The sequence below is a fragment of the Maniola hyperantus genome, chromosome 14 (assembly GCF_902806685.2).
Source record: "Maniola hyperantus chromosome 14, iAphHyp1.2, whole genome shotgun sequence".
NCBI lineage: Eukaryota > Metazoa > Arthropoda > Insecta > Lepidoptera > Nymphalidae > Maniola > Maniola hyperantus.
The window spans coordinates 14,397,522-14,418,329 of NC_048549.1; the positions used below are offsets into that span (position 1 = coordinate 14,397,522).

The 20,808-nt window shown below is 38.7% G+C and overlaps 1 protein-coding gene across 1 annotated transcript in view; it reads right to left on the reverse strand.

Moving 5' to 3' along the window:
* fz2 (frizzled 2) overlaps window positions 1–20,808 on the reverse strand; it is a 223,244-nt gene that overhangs the window by 185,319 nt on the left and 17,117 nt on the right. Inside the window, exon 2 of the mRNA XM_069503099.1 lies at window positions 11,277–11,323. The gene's annotated coding sequence lies outside the window, so the exon portion shown is untranslated. The remainder of the gene's footprint in view (window positions 1–11,276; window positions 11,324–20,808) is intronic.

Consider the following 20,808-nt stretch of genomic DNA (forward strand, 5'->3'; position numbering starts at 1 on the left):
CAACTGGTGACAGAAGGGCTGGCTCATTTTTTGCGCAACGGATCAGCCTGGCTGTCCAGCGCGGAAATGCAGCCAGTATTCTAGGCACCATTCCACGCGGTCATGATTTATATAGTAATTAGATAAGGCTAGCTTTAAGTTTTATTGTATTAAAAAAAAAAAAAAAAAAGACCTATATTGATAATACATGTACTGTTAAGGAGAATTCTTTCACATGGAGTGTTCGGCGCCGGGTAGGTAGGCGGAAATGAGGTGTACTTCCGGCAGACGGGCGCATCCGGTGCGGACGGCGGACGTTTCCGCTCGTGTTTGCTGAAATGTGGAATACAATACCGTATCTCTGGAAAAGATTTGTGCTTATACATGGCTGGAGATGTTGTTACATGTTTGTACCTACATTTTGTGCATTTTAAAAATGTGCACACAAAAAAACTTAAATTGTGGTCATGAACTAAAAATCTACTAGATAATGCCCGTAACTTCGTTCACTGGAGATAGGTTTTTAAAAAAACTAGAAATTAGTATTTTCAATTTTCGAAGTAAGATAACTAATAACTATGTATATCAAATGGGGTATCATATGAAAGGGCTTCACCAGTGTATTCTAAAACAGATTTTTGTTTATTTTTATGCATCATAGCTTTTGAATTATCGTGCAAAATGTCAAAAAAATACGACTGTACTACGGAACCTCGTTGCGCGAGCCTGACTGGCACTTGACCGGTTTAATTTAGGCTGAAAAATAATTTTTATGTTATAAAATAAAAAATATATATATGACATCATTAATCGCTTTCCGTACAGCCTGACGTTAATAATTAATTATTTTTAAAATGAATAAAAATCATGATTTTTTAAAATTATTCTCCCTAATAATTAATTCTAGCCCCATAAACTACCGCTATACAAAAAATCACGTCATTTTATTACTACAGAGGCTAACTTAGCAAGCGACACCATGAATGTTAATTTTTTTGAATCATTTTGAAACGAAACAACAAGTAGGTAACAATAGTAAAATATGAAAAATAGTTGCATATTTTTGGTGACATTTGCCAGATTCGCAAAAAGCGTTGTTTGTTGGCCAGCCGCCAGACGCCAGACGCCAGCTGCCAGCGCGGCCGCCTGACTGAAATATCTACTTTTTCAGCTGCATTACGAATTCATATCTCTTAATTAGTGCTGCTGAAATCATATTTTATTTTAAAGCATCTGGTGGAACTATGGAACTAGGAATCATCAGTACGCGGCCGAAAGTAATGTACATCGGCCTTTTAGAATGACATTTCGGCTTTGTAGAGCGTTGTCTCTGTCACTGTCTAATGTACGTCACCTTAGGCTGCATCATCACTTGCCAGCAGGTCGGATTTCAGCCAAGCGTGTCTATAAACTAAGCTTAGAGCTTGTGCTCAGTAAGTGCGACGGATGGCGTTTGATGAACTTACGTGCTCTGGAATTATGTTCCTGCCCGTAAACCATTGAGCCATTGTTCTCTCTAGAGGTACAATATGATCGCTACATGAATGATCTTATATTTTAGTTGAATAGGGACAAATTGAGTGTGTAGGGCGGGCGGGGGCGGGGGCGGAGGGCGGGCGGAGGCTCTTATAGATTTGGGCAAATTGGAGGCCAGGGACCGAGCTGTTGCTATTCGGCGGCCGCTTCGACGTGGCGCGGGTACATTGTCATACGATACGAATCACTACCCATAATCACTACCCATATTATAAATGCGAAAGTGTGTTTGATTGTTGGTTTACTTATTGGTTTGTTGGTTTCTCCTTCAATTACGTCACAACGGAGCAATGGATCGACGTGATTTTTTGCACGGGTATAGTTAAAGACCTGGAGAGTGACATAGGCTGCTTTTATCCCGGAAAATCAAAGAGTTCCAATGGGCTTTTAAAAACCTTAATACACTCGGACAAAGGCGCGGGCATCAGCTAGTATGATAATAATAATAACTTAATTATTAAAGTATTTATCGTACAATGTAGGTACACTGGACACGTGCCCACAGGGTACGGCTGAAAGAATTTAACCACAATTTCTCTACCTATAGGTTTATAGGTTATATAGGTTTTCCCTATAGGTTTTCTTGACAGATACGACCGACAGATGGACAGACGGACAGACAGACAACAAAGTGATCCTACAAGGGTTTATTTTTTCCTTTTGAGGTACGTAGCCCTAAAAATGCATGCAGGTAAATGTTGAAAACAACGCATTTGAAAGCACTAATTTAATTTAAGGTCTAACCAAAGTAAGAAGTATCTCTCGAAGAAGGTGCCCAAAGATATTTTAAGATTTAAATATTTAGCCATACCGTAGGGTAATGGAACCAGTCGCCATCGAGGGCAGAAGCACTTAAGGAGGCGCTTGACTTGATTGATTGTTAATTTACCGAGCAGACTTCGTTAAAGCGACCCCGGCTCGAAAAAAACTGAAGCAAAATTTCGAGACACTTGAATTCCCCTATTACGTTTCGGTCTGAAGGAATAGACAAGCAAGATGGAAAATTGATGGAGGATTTTATGTTTCTATATAATAACATTTTGTTTTAGGTGCAAGGTTCAGCCGGTTCCTAATTGACTTGAGCGAAGACGAAGCACATGGGTATAGTATTCGAATGAAAAAGTGGTGATGGACTAGTGATTAAGATGTCGGATGTGTTATTGAGGGGATTCGAGGTTCGATCCAGGGCGTGTGCACCTCTAACTTTTCATAGTTATGATATCATTATTTTGCTTAAAACATTTTAATAAAGTAATATGAATTGCTTTAGTTGTGAAGGAAAACATCGTGGGAAAATCTGCATGCCTGTTCTGGGAGGGATCTCGTGAGTGGGTCACCGGTGGGGACGTCGCCGGCTGGGTCGCGGTTGATTGCTTCGGTTTTTCCGTGACCCAGTCGCCAGGCGACGCGCTGGAGTGCCGCTGGGTTTTAGTGGGTATTCCGGTCGCCTCTCGGCCGGCGAGTCTCACATACCTTCCCTCCAGTTGGTTGGCTGGCTGGCTGGCTTCCAAAGGGGGTAAACGAATTTCCCAGCGACAAAAAAAATGGGTTGAAATGAGGATACTAAATACTTATCTATTAGAATAATATAATGTAATACATTGTATAAGATTAAGAAAGTAGTAGTAATAAACTGGATAAGAAATTGTATAGTGCATTTTAAGAAAGGACTCACCATATTTGCTGTGTCAACTGTGACGTCAAAAATTTTGCAAATCGGTCCAGAAACCTCGAAAAAATCGGTAAACACTGAACATACATAAAAAACGGGCTGAATTGAGAACCACCTCGTTTTTGGAAGTCGGTTAAAAAGTAGAATTAACCTCACCTAAACGATCACACCTGAGCATTTAAAGAAAATCTAAGTTTTTTTTTAAATTGAATTGAACTGCATGCCCTATGATGGAAATCTAACACCAAACTTCTTTTTCAAAGGTAGGCATGGATATTACTGCACCTAAGGTCACTTCTTTAAACGACAACGTTACAGGGTCTTAATAGGGTCATAAGGCAGCTTCCGTCCGTAATACCCCGTTACAAAGATCAGGGGTAAGGATTTGTAAATATCTCCTTCCCCCATTACGGCCATAAAGGGAGGTCTGAGTTCATATTAAAGGGCGATTCTTCCTCGTAATTTATTGCCGCATCAAGTGTTCTTTGGGAGGTCCGCGTTGATTTGTTGACCTCCTTTCGTTACGCCGGGTCAACTGAATGAGTTTTCATTGTATAACGTAATTTTCTGCGCGTTGAAAAGAAAACAATTTTAACGTTTCATTTCCTGAACTGAAGTGGTTCTACGTAACGGCTGTGACTTTCGATTTCGTTTTCGAATATCTAAATATGTATATAAAAAGAAAATGTGACTGAATGAATACCAGACTAACTGACCGACTGATCTATCAACGCACAGCTCAAACTACTGGACGGATCGGGCTGGGCATATAGATAGCTATTATGATGTTGCCTCCGTGACTCCGTTGCGGCGTGATTGAAGGACAAACCAACAAACAAACATATTTTCTCATTTTATACAATACTAGCTTATGACGCGCATCTTTAGCGGACGTCTACGTCTTAATAGCTATCTGCATGCCAAATTTCAGCCCGATCCGTCCAGTAGCTTGAGCTGTGCGTTGATAGATCAGTCAGTCAGTCAATCAGTCACCTTTTCCTTTTATACATTTAGATAATATGGGTAGTGATATCTTAGGCATATCAATAAAAGTCTACAGATAACAAATTGACTCTACAATTTTTTGCGATGGCATTTTTTCCCGTCAATAAAATATCCCGTAAACTGTCACCTAACTAACCCATAGGTCGACCCATAACCCATGGCATAATTCTCAAGCTCCGAGAAATGAGATAAGGCACTTTCTGAGAACACCGGATGTCATTTGTAGATTATTTGGTTACGATAACGCTGTGAGGGGCAAAAACTGACGATTGGATAGGTTCGATTTTATTTTTGCGTGTTACCTGACTTTTTATCTGTACCCTCATTATAAATGCGAAAGTGTGTTTGTATATTGGTTTGTTCGTTTGTTGGTTCGTTGATTTGTTGGTTTGTCCTTCAATCACGTTGTAACGGTGCAACGGATTGACGTGATTTTTTGCATGTCTAGGTATAGGTAAAGACCTGGAGTGTGACATAGGTTACTTTTTATCCCGGGAAATCAAAGAGTTCCCACGGGATTTTTAAAAACCCTAATTCCACGCGGACGAAGTCGCAGGCATCATCTATTTTCTTACAAAACATGTACAAAACACGACAGACAAACGACTCATATTTCCGTTCTATAATATCTACCAGTCGAAAAAATCCCAGCACATGTCTCAAGCTCTCAAGTGCGTACGGCAACAAATCTATCAGTGGTAGCCATTAGGTTTGTGTGTTTTTGTGTTTTTTGTGCCCAAGTCAAGTCAAGAGGCGACAGTTGCGCGACTCGCCGGCGACGCTGAGTGCGCGAGCAGGTAGATAGCTTGAGAAACTAGAAGTGATGTGACTTTATCGATAAGTAATATAGAAATAGTCTAAATATATAAAAGAAAAAGGTGACTGACTGAATGACTGTCTGACTGACTGACTGATCTATCAACGCACAGCTCAAACTACTGGACGGATCGGGCTAAAATTTGGCATGCAGATAGCTATTATGACCTGTTTTCTGTTCCGTGATTATGACGTAGGCATCCGCTAAGAAAGGATTTTTGAAAATTCAACCCCTAAGGGGGTGAAATAGGGGCTTGAAATTTGTGTAGTCCACGCGGACGAAGTCGCGGGTTTAAGCTAGTTTATCAATAAAGGCGAAGCAAAACCACATATTTTTTGTGACTGAATTGTAAAGGCTTATTGCTGACTAGAAGCGGTGATAGCCTAGTGGTTAGGATGTCAGGTTTATTTTTGGTGGGTCGGGGGTTCGATCCCGGGCACGCACCTCGAATATTTAGCGCGGTCGGTGTCACTAGTCAGCTATAAATCATTATAATCACGATCACAACCCATCGCCGGCCCACTATTGATGGGTCTCATGTCATGGGGCTCTCATTGAGAAGGACTTAGGCCATAATCTACCACGCTGGTCAAGTGCGGATTGGCAAACTTCACACACCTTTGAGAACATTATGGAGAACTCTCAGGCATGCAGGTTTCCTCGCGATGTTTTCCTTCAACGCTAAAGCAAGTGATATTTAATTTCTTGAACTACACACAATTCCGAAAAGTTAGAGGTCCGAGATCGAACGAAGGAATGCATCTCTGACTTTTTAGACTAACTTTCCCAATTTTTCTTTCAGACCTTTTTAACCTCCAGGCTATCATAGCTCTTATAATAGGTATGCGTTTGAGATATCGTCAGGCCAGATTTATAAAATATACAAAATACTCTAGTTTTATAATGTACTCAAAACAAGTGTTTTTATACATCTCAGGCCCTCCAGTGACATTGCTGGCGTAGTGCGGCGCGCTCTATGGCCCTCCGCCCTCCGCCCTCGGCAGGCCGTTTAACGTTTTAACTACAAGTGCTTCATGATTTTCAAGATGGCTGTATGTTATTGTTTCTAAATATAATTGAAAAGGCGGAAAATGTTTGTTCGGGCTGCACTTTGAACTGTAACCTAGGTTTGTAAATGAGGTTTTTATTTAGTCTTTTCGCTCTGCTTTGGTTTTGTACAAATGTGAAACTACACGGATGATAATTTTTACCCGACTACTGCAAAGTCGTGTGAAGGGTTATGATTTTGGCAGTCTATGTATATGTATGTATGTATGTATGTATATTTGTATCTATGTGTGTTCCACTGTGGCGGCTGAACCGATTTTGATGAATGAGGTGTCATATGATTTGTTGTTATGGTCCGGGTGACATAGGCTACATTTTATATGAACAAAACCGAGCTGACGGATGTTACATCCAAAATATGGGGGTCTTTAAACATTTTCTGTTGCTATTGTATCGAGTGGGATGTCAAATGAAAGAGGAAAAATATTGAGTTCCTTGGGACCCCAACGTCTATCGGTTTTCCGAACTATGTGCCCTGCCCATTACCACTTCAGCTTCGCAACCCATTAAACCAGTTACGGGTAACTAACTAATAAAAATGCGTAAGTGTGTTTGTTTATTAGTTTGGTTTGTTGGTTTTCCTTCAAATACGTCGCAACGGAGCAACGCTTCCCAAACAGGAAAAAATACAATTTTATAAGCGTTTACGCTGTCTTTCAGAACTCTAACTGTAGATATGGCTTTGTTCCAGCGATGAACCTTATGTACCTATTCCTCCCTTCAAAGTTCAAACCCAATTTTGTTAAATATTTTATCGATAACTTCAAACGGCTCATCACTAGAAAGTTATATCTGCGTTTTACTTATCAGTAGTTTTTTTTTTTTTTTTTTTTTTTTGTCGTAAAGCACTGTCACCAGTACTTTACTACCATTACAATCTAGCCTATGAAAGAGGCTAATAAGCAATATTATATTAACCTAAACTTATAAACGTACTTATACCTAAGAATCTGTCCATTGACTTAGCTTAGTTTATAGTTAAGATACCTTATTGGAAGACACTTTGTTCTTGTGTTCTTTAAATTGCACTAGCACTACACTTTCACTATGAATTCTATTCTTTTCTTATCAGTAGTGATCGAGAAAAAGGTCGAACGTCTTATTTGTTGAAGTGTCCAGCGCTTTGTCCGGACTCGGCGCCGGACGGACAATCTGAACGATGGAGAAATCGTACGTCAGAACATAATAATTTAATGGAGAAATAAGGAGAATGAACACCAATGGATTATCAAGTATTTTGAAGTTTTTTTTATTGAAAATCTATATATATAAAAGGAAAAGGTGACTGACTGACTGACTGACTGACTGAATGACTGACTGACTGACTGACTGATCTATCAACGCACAGCTCAAACTACTGGACGGATCGGGCTGAAATTTGGCATGCAGATAGCTATTATGACGTAGGCATCCGCTAAGAAAGGATTTTTGAAAATTTAACTCCTAAGGGGGTGAAATAGGGTTTTGAAATTTTGAAGTCCACGCGGACGAAGTCGCGAGCATAAGCTAGTGTTACAATAAAACTTTTTATTTTAGTGACGTCAGCACTAGACTGAAGTTTCGAGCTGATGGTATATTTTTTTTTCGGCTGACGTCAAAATGACGTCATTTCGATGTTCATGAGACATGGTTCCAGCGCAATAGCAATTTGCGGGACTTATATCAATAAAGATAACACAGATAGTAAGCAGATAGAGCTGGCATAGCCCCGGATCAATCTGTTCAAAGAACCCCGTGCGCGGCACGTGGCTCGGATTACGCTGCGCTTGCGCACGCTTGCGATCAACATCTATAGACAAACATCTTTATTACGCTATCTTTATATTATTTTTATTAAACATTCTAATTAATTAAAATAATTTTGTAAAATATAAAGATGGCTCTTGATAACCTTGTGATTACCTGGCTGAACATGAATTACTAGCTTATGCAATACTATACAATTTTCAAACCCCTATTTCACCCCCTTAGAGGTTGAATTTTCAAAAATACTTTCTTAGTCTGAGCCCAAATTTCAGCCCGAACCGTCCAGTAGTTTGAGCTGTGCGTTGATAGATCAGTCAGTCATTAAAAGTTTCCACGGGACTTTTAAAAACCTAAATCAACGCACGGCTAGTTATAACATAAAAACCTAAATCAACGCACGGCTAGTTATAACATAAAAACCTAAATCAACGCACGGCTAGTTATAACATAAAAACCTAAATCAACGCACGGCTAGTTATAACATAAATAAATCTTCCAAGTAACATCGTGTTGCCTAAAGCGAGCGCAATTCTCGTTCGTTTTTGCAAGTGGTTATGTATTTTTAAATTTGAATTTTCAAACACAAAGGCAATAAAGCACAGTGTCACGCCGAGAACCCGCCGAGCGTGACACTGCCACTCTCGTGAGTCGTGACACTCGACATAAAGCATGACATATTAATGACACTGCGTTTAACTGTAATGTCTCGTCTGTACGCAAATTAATTCGTCAGTTAAATGAATGTCTTATTGTTTACTAGATAATGCCCGCGACTACGTCCGCGTGGATTCCGGTTTTTAAAAATCCCGTGGGAACTCTGATTTTCCGGGATAAAGAGTAGCCTATGTCCTTCCCCGAGATGCAAGCTATCTCTGTACCAAATTTCATTAAAATCGGTTGAACGGATGGGCCGTGAAAAGCTAGCAGACAGACAGACACACTTTCGCATTTATAATATTAGTATGGAAGTATGGGTTACCAAATTTCATGATTCTATGTCAACGGGAAGTACAGACAGACAGACAACAAAGTGATCCTATGAGGGTTCCGTTTTTCCTTTTGAGGTACGGAACCCTAAAAAAGAACGTATTTTCAAGGACTCGGATCAGATGTGTGCGTAACCGCCGTAAGTGTGAAGGAAACAACGCCTAGGTTTAATGGTGATTAGTTAAAGTTCAAACAGCGGGTTATTGTAGCGAAATGAACTAATAGTTAAGCCAACAGTTAAGTCAGGACGTGCGGTGACCACCCAGGAGTTAACAGATAACAGATAGCTCAAGTTGTGCGGCAGTAAATATGTTTAGTACGAGACTGGGGTGACCATGAGTATGATGCGATATTCGGACCCTACGATACAGGTCATCTCCTAGTGTAGGGTCCACTAGTAAAAGTTTGATTTATGATTTATTTATTCATTTGCTTTCATGGTTACATGAAGCCCCGTTAGGGCATTGCAAAGTTAGGTACATTAACAATACATACGTGTTACATTATTTTATAATAGATTTTATCAGATAATTATATAGGACATTCATTTTGAATCGAAATTATTTTTATTTATTGATCGCACTAATTAATTAAGTTTGTTATAATGTCAATTAGTTTCTTCTTTGTTAATAATTTAGTAATATTAGGTAGGTACAAGTATGTTAATATAAAATAGTTTCGATTATCAGTAAGAATGTCATATTAAACTTAAATTAACAAGTTATAGTAAGTACAACATAGTCTGAAGCATAGATTTAGAAGTAATCATTCTTATAACTTACATAAGTATTAGTAGATATTTAAAAATTCTTTGGTCTAAAGTCTAAACATACAAATAGGATATTATATAGGATTTATATAATGTACGAGTAACGCGGACGATGTCGCGGGCATCAACTTTAGGATTTAGGTTTTAAAAATCTTTGATTTTCTTGAATTTGATTTTCCGGGATAAAAGTAGCCTATGTCACTGTGCTCCAGTCAAAATAATCACGTCAATCCGTTGCACCCCTCGCGCCTCTCCAAGTCTCTATCCGCTTTCTCCACTCCTATCCTATATTATTATAACAACAACATAAATGCGTCCAATATAATTATAACAAGGGATATCCGCAAACATTAGTTTTATTTATCGGTTCCCGCAAAGGACACAATAAATTATTGCCGCCCTACTACGGATGAGGCGTGCGTATACGCATACGATGACAGCGAAATGCGCGCGTCGATCGATTTACTGCACCACAAAATATACGATCATTTTGAGCTCTACTTCTATTGAAATAAGGTTGCAAATCTTTACTGTTTCGATGAGTGGTGCAATGCTAAGTATGGCTCATGAACTCGACAGAATTTAAGCTTTATGACTAATGGTAATGGAGGCGAAATTATTGTGTAGATCTGTATATGTTTTTTGGGTTAATTTTAGCAACTTGCAAACTGCAAACATCCGTTGTTTTTGGTCCTGCTATGGCAATAAATATTTTTTTTTTTGCAGGTTGTTGGGCTATACTGGGATTCAGTATATCTAAACCGTAGTCCTAGCGCAGACTACGGTCTATTTGGGCTGCAAATTGCAAACCCCAGTCTCAGTTTTTATCTAGTGCTTTGGTCTAAAAGTGTGGTGTAAAATGTTCACTTTTCATCTAAATTAATATATAAAATGAAAACTGACTGACTGACTGACTGATCTATCAACGCACAGCTATAACTACTGGACGGATCGGGCTCAAATTTGGCATGCAGATAGCTATTATGACGTAGGCATCAACTAAGAAAGGATTTTTGAATATTCAACCCCCAAGGGGGTGAAATAGGGGATTGAAATTTATTTAGACCACGCGGACGAAGTCGCGAGCATAAGCTAGTTAAATCTATAAAAATAAAAATAAAAAAATTAAGTAACAGTAGACAGGCCGTATCTGTCGCAGAACCGATGGCCGCTGGGGCAGACGTGTTTTGGATTAGACACCGCTTACTGGCACAGTGTGAGACGACCTCCAGCCCACTGGACTAACGACTTTAAGACGATAGCGGGAAGTGAGCGAATGGAAAATACGATAGGTACACCGTGTGTGGTCAATCAGTACCTTTAGATCGTCCAAGATCAGTACCCTTAGTACAAGATTTTACGTCTCACCAAACGAAACCAAATTCGAGAGTCGAAATACTTCCGCGTTACAGTAAAATGGACCTAAACAGCCTTGAATTGAAGTCAAATATTCAATGCCACTGATTTTAATTTCGCAATGTTTCCGCTTGGAGCGCTGGCTGTAGAAGTGTAGACAAACTTGAGCTTTAAAACAAGGCATTTAAGATCCAGTTTACTGTAACGCGGAAGTATTTCGACTCTCGAATTTGGTTTGGTTTGGTGAGACGTAAAATCTTGTACTACGGGTACAGTACTGTGTCTTCGGTAAGGCCTATGTCCAGTGAACGATGTAAGTAGGCTGAACATGTGAAACTTACCTTTGGATCACTTTCTTTCAATTTTTATGGTCAGCTGTTATCCTTATCTGTAACAAAAAAACATACATTTCAATTGAGAAGTCGGTTAAAAATATGCTATGTCTGGTTAAAACCCTACTGTTTACAAAGCTATTATACTGATCGCGAGCAATTTACTCTTATCTATTGAGGAGTTCCGTTCTCCATCTCCGAAGATATTCATCCGATCTTTACCAAATTAAAATGGGACCACCTCTGAAGTATTTCCTATAAAACAAAAAAGGGATCATCAAAATCGGTTCATAAATGACGGAGTAATCGCGTAACAAACATATAAAAAAAAAACATACAGTCGAATTGAGAACCTCCTCCTTTTTTACTTATATTATTATTACTCGTACCTACTAAGTTTAATTTTATGATTGCCTGTATTTGATGATGATATTAAAAAAATATACTTAATCTCAACTGTCTTCTATATTTGTACGCCGACATGGCTAATGTGCTGCACTATGTTTCTTAGATTTAACACCTTATACATACAACCGAGGTACCTACTTAACAAACAAACAGTACCTACTTAAGTAAAAACATCCTTCAATAGACTTGAAACATTGTACATTATAAAGTAGCTCAGTACAGAGGGTAGCTCATTAATGAGTCCAGGCACGACATTGGCTCGTCAATCGACTGCAATCATCGGCCGATTGTCTCTATCGATTCGATTGAGGGCCGATCGAACTGCCGCTACCCCATGTTTAAATAATAGAACAACGTGAGGGAAATGTGGGTTTTTTGAATCATACAATTGAACCATATTATACTAAGCCTCCACTGTCCGTCCGTCTGTCTGTCAGTGGGCTGTATCTCATGACCCGTAATAGGTAGAGAGTTGAAATTTTCACAGAATGTGTGACAAATAATAAACATTTCAAAATTACCGCTATGAAAATAAAAAAATTAAAAGTTTTATTTCTTGTAGGTACGATATTACGGAACCCTTATTGTGCGAGCCTAACACACACTTGACCGTTTTTTTTACAACAGCTAATCTAATCAAAGTTTGCTACCAATAATTTTTTTGAGGTGGCCTAACTTTATTGGTGGTCAGTTTATTAAAAAAATAGCAATATGTAGGCAGTGTTTGTGTCGGTTTATATGTAGGCAGTGTTTGTGTCGGTTTATATGTAGGCAGTGTTTGTGTCGGTTTATATGTAGGCAGTGTTTGTGTCGGTTTATATGTAGGCAGTGTTTGTGTCGGTTTATATGTAGGCAGTGTTTGTGTCGGTTTATATGTAGGCAGTGTTTGTGTCGGTTTATATGACAGGCCGGGTGTCGGTGTTCTCTTGATTAAATCGATAGGGCAGGGACTATCGCCTGATGATTGAGCTCAGTTGATGAGACTGTGTCGTGACTCGATTCGCAATTAACTATGTGAACTATGTAAACTAGTATATATGTTCCGAATATATACATTTCCGAGTATATAAAGGCTGTAATGAGAACGCTAGTGAAATCTTAGCGCTTTTACATTACCTAAACACAATATAAAACCAATAACCTGAGTTGTAGTTTTAGTGATTTAGTATTTTTCAAACCTGCAATGTATAGCGTGCAAAACTTGGGGTCAATGCCGCGTCTACGACGCGGCATTGATTCCGCGACACCTATCTACACAACGTTCGTTGATCTCTAGCATTGCAAACTTTTAAGAAATAAAGGATTTTTAAAATATTTTTCGTTTTTTTTTTAGAAATATTAAAAGCATTGCACTCCTTCATTTGAACAGTTGTGTAAAAAAGGGTAAACTTACACGAATAAAACATAGACAGCCTTTTATTTCTAGTTGCCTATCCTTTTGTTGATGTCTAACATAAAAAATATAATTAACGTGTTTTGTTTTATATCAATGAAAATAAATGCACATTGTACTCAACCATTCAATTATTTTATTATTTTCTTTCAATAAAATAACTGTTAAAAGTTATATTTTTGAAATGAACCTATTCACTAACCGCGAAACAAAGGAGGCGAAAAAGTGTAAAAAAGCCGCGCCAAAGATAGTTTGTGATAACAATAGAGCTAAAACATTTGACATTAGGGTTGTCGAATACTCGGTATCAATTAAAGTTTGTTTAAAAACAATTTCGGAAGGCAGTGTCCAGCAGTGAATGTGTAGATTGATAGCAACTCGTTTTTGTTTACAACTTGATGTCTAGTGTCATACTCATTGTTACAGCCTCTTAAAACACGAAAAACTATTAACTAAGAACCTCTGAATCTTCTAAATATATAAAACGAAAAGGTGACTGACTGACTGATCTATCAACGCGCAGCTCAAACTACTGGAAGGATCGGGCTGAAATTTGGCATGCAGATAGCTATTATGACGTAGACATCCACGAGTTGTATTTTCAAGAAAGAATTTTTGAAAATACAACTCCTAAGGGGGTAAAAAAGGGGTTTGAAATTTGAGTAGTCCACGCGGACTAAGTCGCGGGCATGAGCTAGTGTGTTATAAATTGTTTAGCATTATTGGTATTAGTATGTCGTTCAAAAGATTATTAATTCGTTGATAATTAAAAGTCGTTGTTGGCAACCCTAGGAAGTATTGAATAGAATCAATGCACTTGTGGGGCGCGGGCGTCGGGCCGAAGACAATTAAAACTCAGAACACCTCTCTGCGGCGTCGGGTCTGCGGAGAGGATGCCACAATAAAAGCGAGAGGTACGGAATCGCTAATGTCTAATGCAATTGTAGCGAGTGCTGTTCATATAGCGGAGGGCGTATGCCTCGCGCGGGTAGGGGTGTGCTTAGCTTTTGTCGATGCAATCAAAATCCATATTCATATATACATATACTACCTAATACTAGATACCTGACGTGTGCTATTAAAAAAACCATATTTGCATTGTTGCCTTTCTAATGAAACCGCTTTGGAGCACACCGGATGGATAGTTTCAAAGTCTATACCGGACATACGTAGGTAGGTAGAATTATTTTTTTGTGTTTAATCCATACTAATATTATACATGTAAAAGTGTGTCTGTCTGTCCGTCTGTCTGTCTGTCTGTCTGTCTGTCTGTCTGTCTGTCTGTCTGTCTGTATGTCTGTCTGTCTGTCTGTCTGTCTACTAGCTTTTAACGGTACATCCGTTTAACCGATTTTGATGAAATTTTGTACCGAGATAGCTTGCATCCTTAATTACTATAACTTGCATACTTAATTACTATAAGGCTACTTTTTATTCCGGATAATCAAAGTATTCCCACGGGAATTTTAAAAATCAAAACTCACGCGAACGAAGTCGTGGGCATCACCTAGTCTAATCTAAATTTATAAAAGGAAAAGGTGACTGACTGACTGATCTATCAACGTACAGGTCAAACTACTTGACGGATCGGGCTGAAATTTGGCATGCAGATAGCTATTATGACGTAGGCATCCGCTAAGAAAGGATTTTTAAAAAATTCAACCCCTAAGGGGGTAAAATAGGGATTTGAAATTGGTGTAGTCCACGCGGACGAAGTCGCGAGCATAAGCCAGTATTATTATAAAGTTGACGACCTTCCTGGCGCAGTCGTGAGCGCTGTGGTCTTATTAGTGGGAGGTCCCGGGTTCGATTCCTGGCAGGGGTTTGGAATTTTATAATTTCTAAATTTCTGGTCCGGTCTGGTGGGAGGCTTCGGCCGTGGCTAGTTACCACCCTACCGGCAAAGCCGTGCCGCGAAGCGATTTAGCGATCCGGTACGATGCCGTGTAGAAACCAAAGGGGTACGGGTTTAGTAAAAAAAAAAAACTGCCATATCCCAGGTTAGCCCGCTATCATCTTAGACTGCATCATCACTTACCATCAGGTGAGATTGCAGTCAAGGGCTAACTTGTATCTGAATAAAAAAAAAAAAAAAAAAAAAAAAAAAAGATTATTAGTATCGTTCATGTAGATTAGATGATAGATGCTTAAAGCTGACATAATATAAGTACATGTGGCCCTGTGAGGGCATTGCAAATATTATTACGTATGAAAAAGCAAGTACCTGTTTATACCTACTAGCCGTAATTATATTCATTCTTTAAAAAACATTTATCAGCAAAAGTAATAAATAAAGTTTGGTATCTCACTTATGATTACCTTATATTACAATCAAATAACATTCTTAATATTTATTGAAATAGTCCCATGACTCCCACCACCCTCCCACCCTATAGGCAATTAGATTGTATCGCATCAACTCCGTCAATAATAACATCGAGTATCGATATCGAATGCCGATAACCACACATCCCTACGCCGCCCCTTCAGTGCTTGTCATTAAGGGTGATCCATCAAAACGTCCGCTAGGATTTAGGGGGTTCGACGCCTGCGCTCTAGCCTCGGGGTGAAAAGGGAAAAGGGAGGGTTATACATGAAGAGATGGTGGAGTTTTTTTGATACAAGTAGGTAACTACTTAATAATACTGAATAAAAAATCGGCCAAGTGCGAATCGGACTCGCACACGAAGGGTTCCATTATCCATACCATCGTACAAGATATTTTATAACATTTTTATGTGCAACAATGCAAGATAATGGCAACAGCGCCATCTATAAAATTAATTTATCCAATCACATTTAGATGGCGCTGTAGTTAAAATTTCAATATTTTTTCGAAAATTCAACTCTTAAAGGGGTGTAATAGTGGTTTGAAATTCGCGTAGTCCACGCGGACGAAGTCGCCGAAATAAGCTTGTAATTATACATAAGAATTCTTTACAATTTTTAGGGTTCCGTACCTTAAAAGGTAAACGGAACCCTTATAGGGTCACTTTGTTGTCTGTCTGTCTGTCTGTCAAGAAACCTACAGGGTACTTCCCGTTGACTTAGAATCATGAAATGTGGCAGGTAGGTAGGTCTTATAGCAGACATAAGGGGAAAATCTGAAAACCGTAAGTTTAGGGTTACATCACACAAAAAAAAAATGTGGTCATAAACTAAAAATTAGTATTTTCAATTTTATTTATTTTTACGCATCATAGTTTTGAATTATCGTGCAAAATGTCGAAAAAATACGACTGTACTACGGAACCCTCATTGCGCGAGCCTGACTCGCACTTGGCCGGTTTTTTCTACTCCACCACCAGCCCACCAGCACCTTGTCTATGTAAGGGGGGGTGCGTAACAAACAAAATTAGATATTCGTGCGGTGTCCCCAAAGCGGCGAGAGTGCAGGCTGATTGATTGCTTTGCCTAAGATTTTCATTTTCTACGCTTAAACTCTTTCCGAATTGCATTCGAGCTGTCTAGGTACAAGCCTCAGGGGCAAAGGTCAATGCCCTCGCTACAGACTTTACGGTATTCCTTCAATGCCAATTGTGCTTCGCTTCTGTCTTATACAAGGTCATTTGGAATGGGGTTTTTTTTTTTTTGTATGTTTCGCTGGCAATCCTCCGACATGGTTATCGGAGACTTTGTATAGCTTAACACGGCATTTTTTTTTTACCTTTTTCTTTTTGGATTGTCATGAAACAGGTTCTTTTTTTTGTACTGTGATCATGATTTTTAAGCTAATAGCCTTACGTTTTTTAACTTATTCTATTCAGACTTATATTTATATGCATATGTAACATATTATTCCAATAATATATTATATACATGTAAAGAAAACCACTTTACCCATGGACACCTATTCAGTGCTTTTCTTTAATTTATTACTTTGTCTTTGGTGCATAAAAGACATATCCGTCTCGAATCGAAGTCTGTGGACTTAGCTTGTCAAATGTCACTACTGACAGTTATGTCAATTGAATCTGAAGTTTTGTCGGTGTTTTGAAGTAAACGGATATTTTGTGTTTATAATTAGAAAAGATTAATTGTTAAAACCGTAAATAAAGGCTTTAAATGTTGTTTCTGTAGTTGTATAGAAACGCAATTAAGTCTTGGTTTCATTCCCCGAATCCACTCAAGAATAAAATAACATTATTAATCACTTCATCATAATTTCTTACATTTTCTATTTAATGGAATGGGGTTACAACCTGATAGAGGTCGTTGTACTCATCATTATAAGCTACTAGCTGCTGCCCGCGGCCGCGTGGATTTAGGTTTGTAAAATCCTGTGGGAACTTTTGATTTTTCGGGATAAAAAAGAGGCATATGTCCCTCTCCGTTGCTCCGTTGCGACGTGATTGAAGGACAAACCAACAAACAAACACACTTTCACATTTATAATAGGGGTAGTGATTATTACTTAGGGACCAAACTGCTAAATGGGACTGCTCGGAACATTAAAAGTGCCTAATCTAAATCAGTACACATAATTGCGAAAGTTTGTTTGTTTGTTGGTTTGTCCTTCAATCACGTCGCAACGGTGCAACAGATTGACGTGCTTTTATGCATGGGTATAGATAAAGACCTGGAGAGTGACATAGGCTACTTTTTATCCCGGAAAATCAAAGAGTTCCCACGGGATTTTTAAAAACCTAATTCCACGCGGACGACGTCGCGGGTATCAGCTAGTCTAAATATATAAAAGGAAAAGGTGACTGATTGACTGACTGATCTGTCAACGCACAGCTCAAACTACTGGACGGATTGGCCTGAAAATTGGCATGCAGATAGCTATTATGACGTTAGACATCCGCTAAGAAAGGATTTTTGAAAACTCAGCCCCTAAGGATGTTAAATAGGGATTTTAAATTTGTGTAGTCCACAAGGACGAAGTCGCGAGCATAAGCTAGTAAAAAATATGTCTCATTAAATAGGTCTGCAAAAGGTAGGAGAGCCCTAAATAGCAGGTAGGTGTATTGTGCGCGTTAGGACAGCAGTCCACTCCACTCGCCAAACAAACGCGATCGGAAACAAAGAAACATCACTCCCGACAGAAGAGCAATCGAAAGCCCGTCTTGTTGACAATGATATACGACAGTCCAAAGATGCACAGTTGCTCAATAAAAATAATTAATTATATTAAAAATATCCCTATTTTTTACAAGGCTAGCTTTAAGTTTTATTGTAATACTAGATGATGCCCGCAACTTCGTCCGCGTGCATTTAGGTTTTTAAAAATCCCGTGGGAACTCATTAATTTTCCGAGGTTGCCCCGGGATGTAAGCTAACTCTGTACCAAATTTCTTCAAAATCGGTTGAACTGTTGGGTCATGAAAAGCTAGCAGACAGACAGACAGACAGACAAACACTTTCGCATTTATAATATTAGTACGAATTTTCAATTACATAAGTATAACTGAAGTATGGACTGAAAAAAAAATTGTCTAAAATAAATAAAATTGTCTTAAATAGGTCGGCAGTTTCTTTGTTATGTAGCCTGTAAATGTTCATGTCAGACCAAAATCTATTTAACTATAGAATAGGTTTGTCGTATCAAAATCAAAATCATTTATTTGCACGATTGCAATATATTATATCGTGAACTTTTACAAAATATAGTTAAAAAAAAAAATTGCGTTTCTTTTGGTATCATATCAGTAATCTTCAGTATTATTACCTGTCTTCGTTTTCGCTAGCGTTCTGGTAATACCCTGTATACGTACTGCTTTGCATTGTTAATTCATAATTTGCATAAAAATTCATACTATAATATCAGTATCAATTTTCTCAGTACTTTTCATAGCTCAGTATCTTGGATTTGTTATATCAACGTCTCGAGCGCTACAAAAGTTGGCAGAGCTTCATTTGAAAGGAAACAAAGCCTCTCACAAACTACTTAAGTATTGAAATATCGACGCGGCGCTGTTTTCATTCTCCGCGACAATGCCCGGCTCACTTGCGCAGAGTCATTAGCGAATTATCAGGGGGCACGGCAGTGCCCCCGCCAAGACGAGCCAAACTAAAGGACGGGGCTCTACGTACCTTTTCTCGATTTAATTGACACGAAATGACGTCTTAGGGAAATAATGACGTCTGTGGCGCAGTGGTGTGCACTGTTGCCTTGTAAGTAAAAAAACAGCCAAGTGCGAGTCAGGCTCGCGCACCGAGGGTTCCTTAGTACAGTCGTATTTTTTCAACATTTTGCACGATAAATCAAAAACTATGATGGATAAAAATAAATAAAAATCTGTTTTAGAGTTTACATGTGAAGCCCTTTCATAATGTGATACCCCACTTGGTATAGTTATCTTATTGAAAATACTAATTATTAGATTCACGGTTTTCAGATTTCTCCCCTAATGTCAGCTCTAAACCCTCGAAGTTTTCATTTGAAGTTTTATAACCATTACATCAATTAATCTTACAACTTCGACAATCGACAGTCAAAAGGTGTACAATACTATCTATCTATTTTGAATAATTGACTTTGACTTTGAAAGGGTTTTCATAGAAGGCGTCCGTTTACTGGCGAGACTCCAAGCTCGCCTTGCTACGCCGTAGCCGCTACGAAATATTACTTCGGTAATCTGAAATACGACTGCACAGTCACGCGTTCAATTGGAAGAATATTTGATTTAAAACCATAATATTTTTATATTGAAATATTACATTTTAAATCTACCCACGTACACAAATATTTGCAATCATTTTTATTGCAAATATACTTCCATACTAATGTTATAAAATATGCGAAAGTGTGTTTGTCTATCTGTTTGTTACCTTTACACGGCCCGTCCGCGTCGCGACGGAGCAACGGATTGAAGTGATTTTTTTGCATGGGTATTTACAGACCTGGAGAGTGACATAGGGTACTTTTTATCCTAGAAAATCAAAGAGTTCACATGGGATTTTTAAAAACCTAAATCCAAGCGCTGCAGTCGCCGGTATCAGCTACTATCCATACTAATATTATAAATGCGAATGTGTGTCTGTCTGTCTGTCTGTCTGCTAGCCTTTCACGGCCCATCCGTTCAACCGATTTTGACTAAATTTGGTACAGCGATAGCTTGCATCCCGGGGAAGGATATAGGCTACTTTTATCCCGGAAAATCAAAGAGTTCCCACGGGATTTTCCGAAAAACCGAAATCCACGCAGACGAAGTCGCGGGCATCATCTAGTAGTATATAAATCACACATATGTGCGCCAAGAGAGACTTTTTATCACGTGTATCCGATCGATGTGGCAATCTCTCCAAAGCTCGTATTGTGTCCACGAGCAATGTGCACCGCGCGCCGCAACGGCCGCCGAGTATTACTCGGGTAATCTGCAGTACACCTGCATTGTGAACTAACAATACTAACTTACCTTTTAAGGAAAAACTGTAACTAACATACTAACAATCTATGGATCTATGAATGGTCTGAAATAAACGTTTATTTATTTATTTATTTATATTGTCGAGTGTAAGAAATATTACCGGAATTATATTGCATTTCATTGCGTTTTCTCGTCTACTTTGGCTTCACTACCCTTATTATAAATGCGAAAGTGTGTTTGGTTGTTGGACTGTTGGTTTGTCCTTCAATTACGCCGCAACGGTGCAAAGGATTGACGTGATTTTTTGCATGGGTATAGTTAAAGACCTGAAGAGTGACATAGGCTTTTATCCTGAAAAAGCAAAGAGTTCCCACGGAATTTTCAAAAACGTAAATCCACGGAGACAAAGTCGCAGGCATCACCTCGT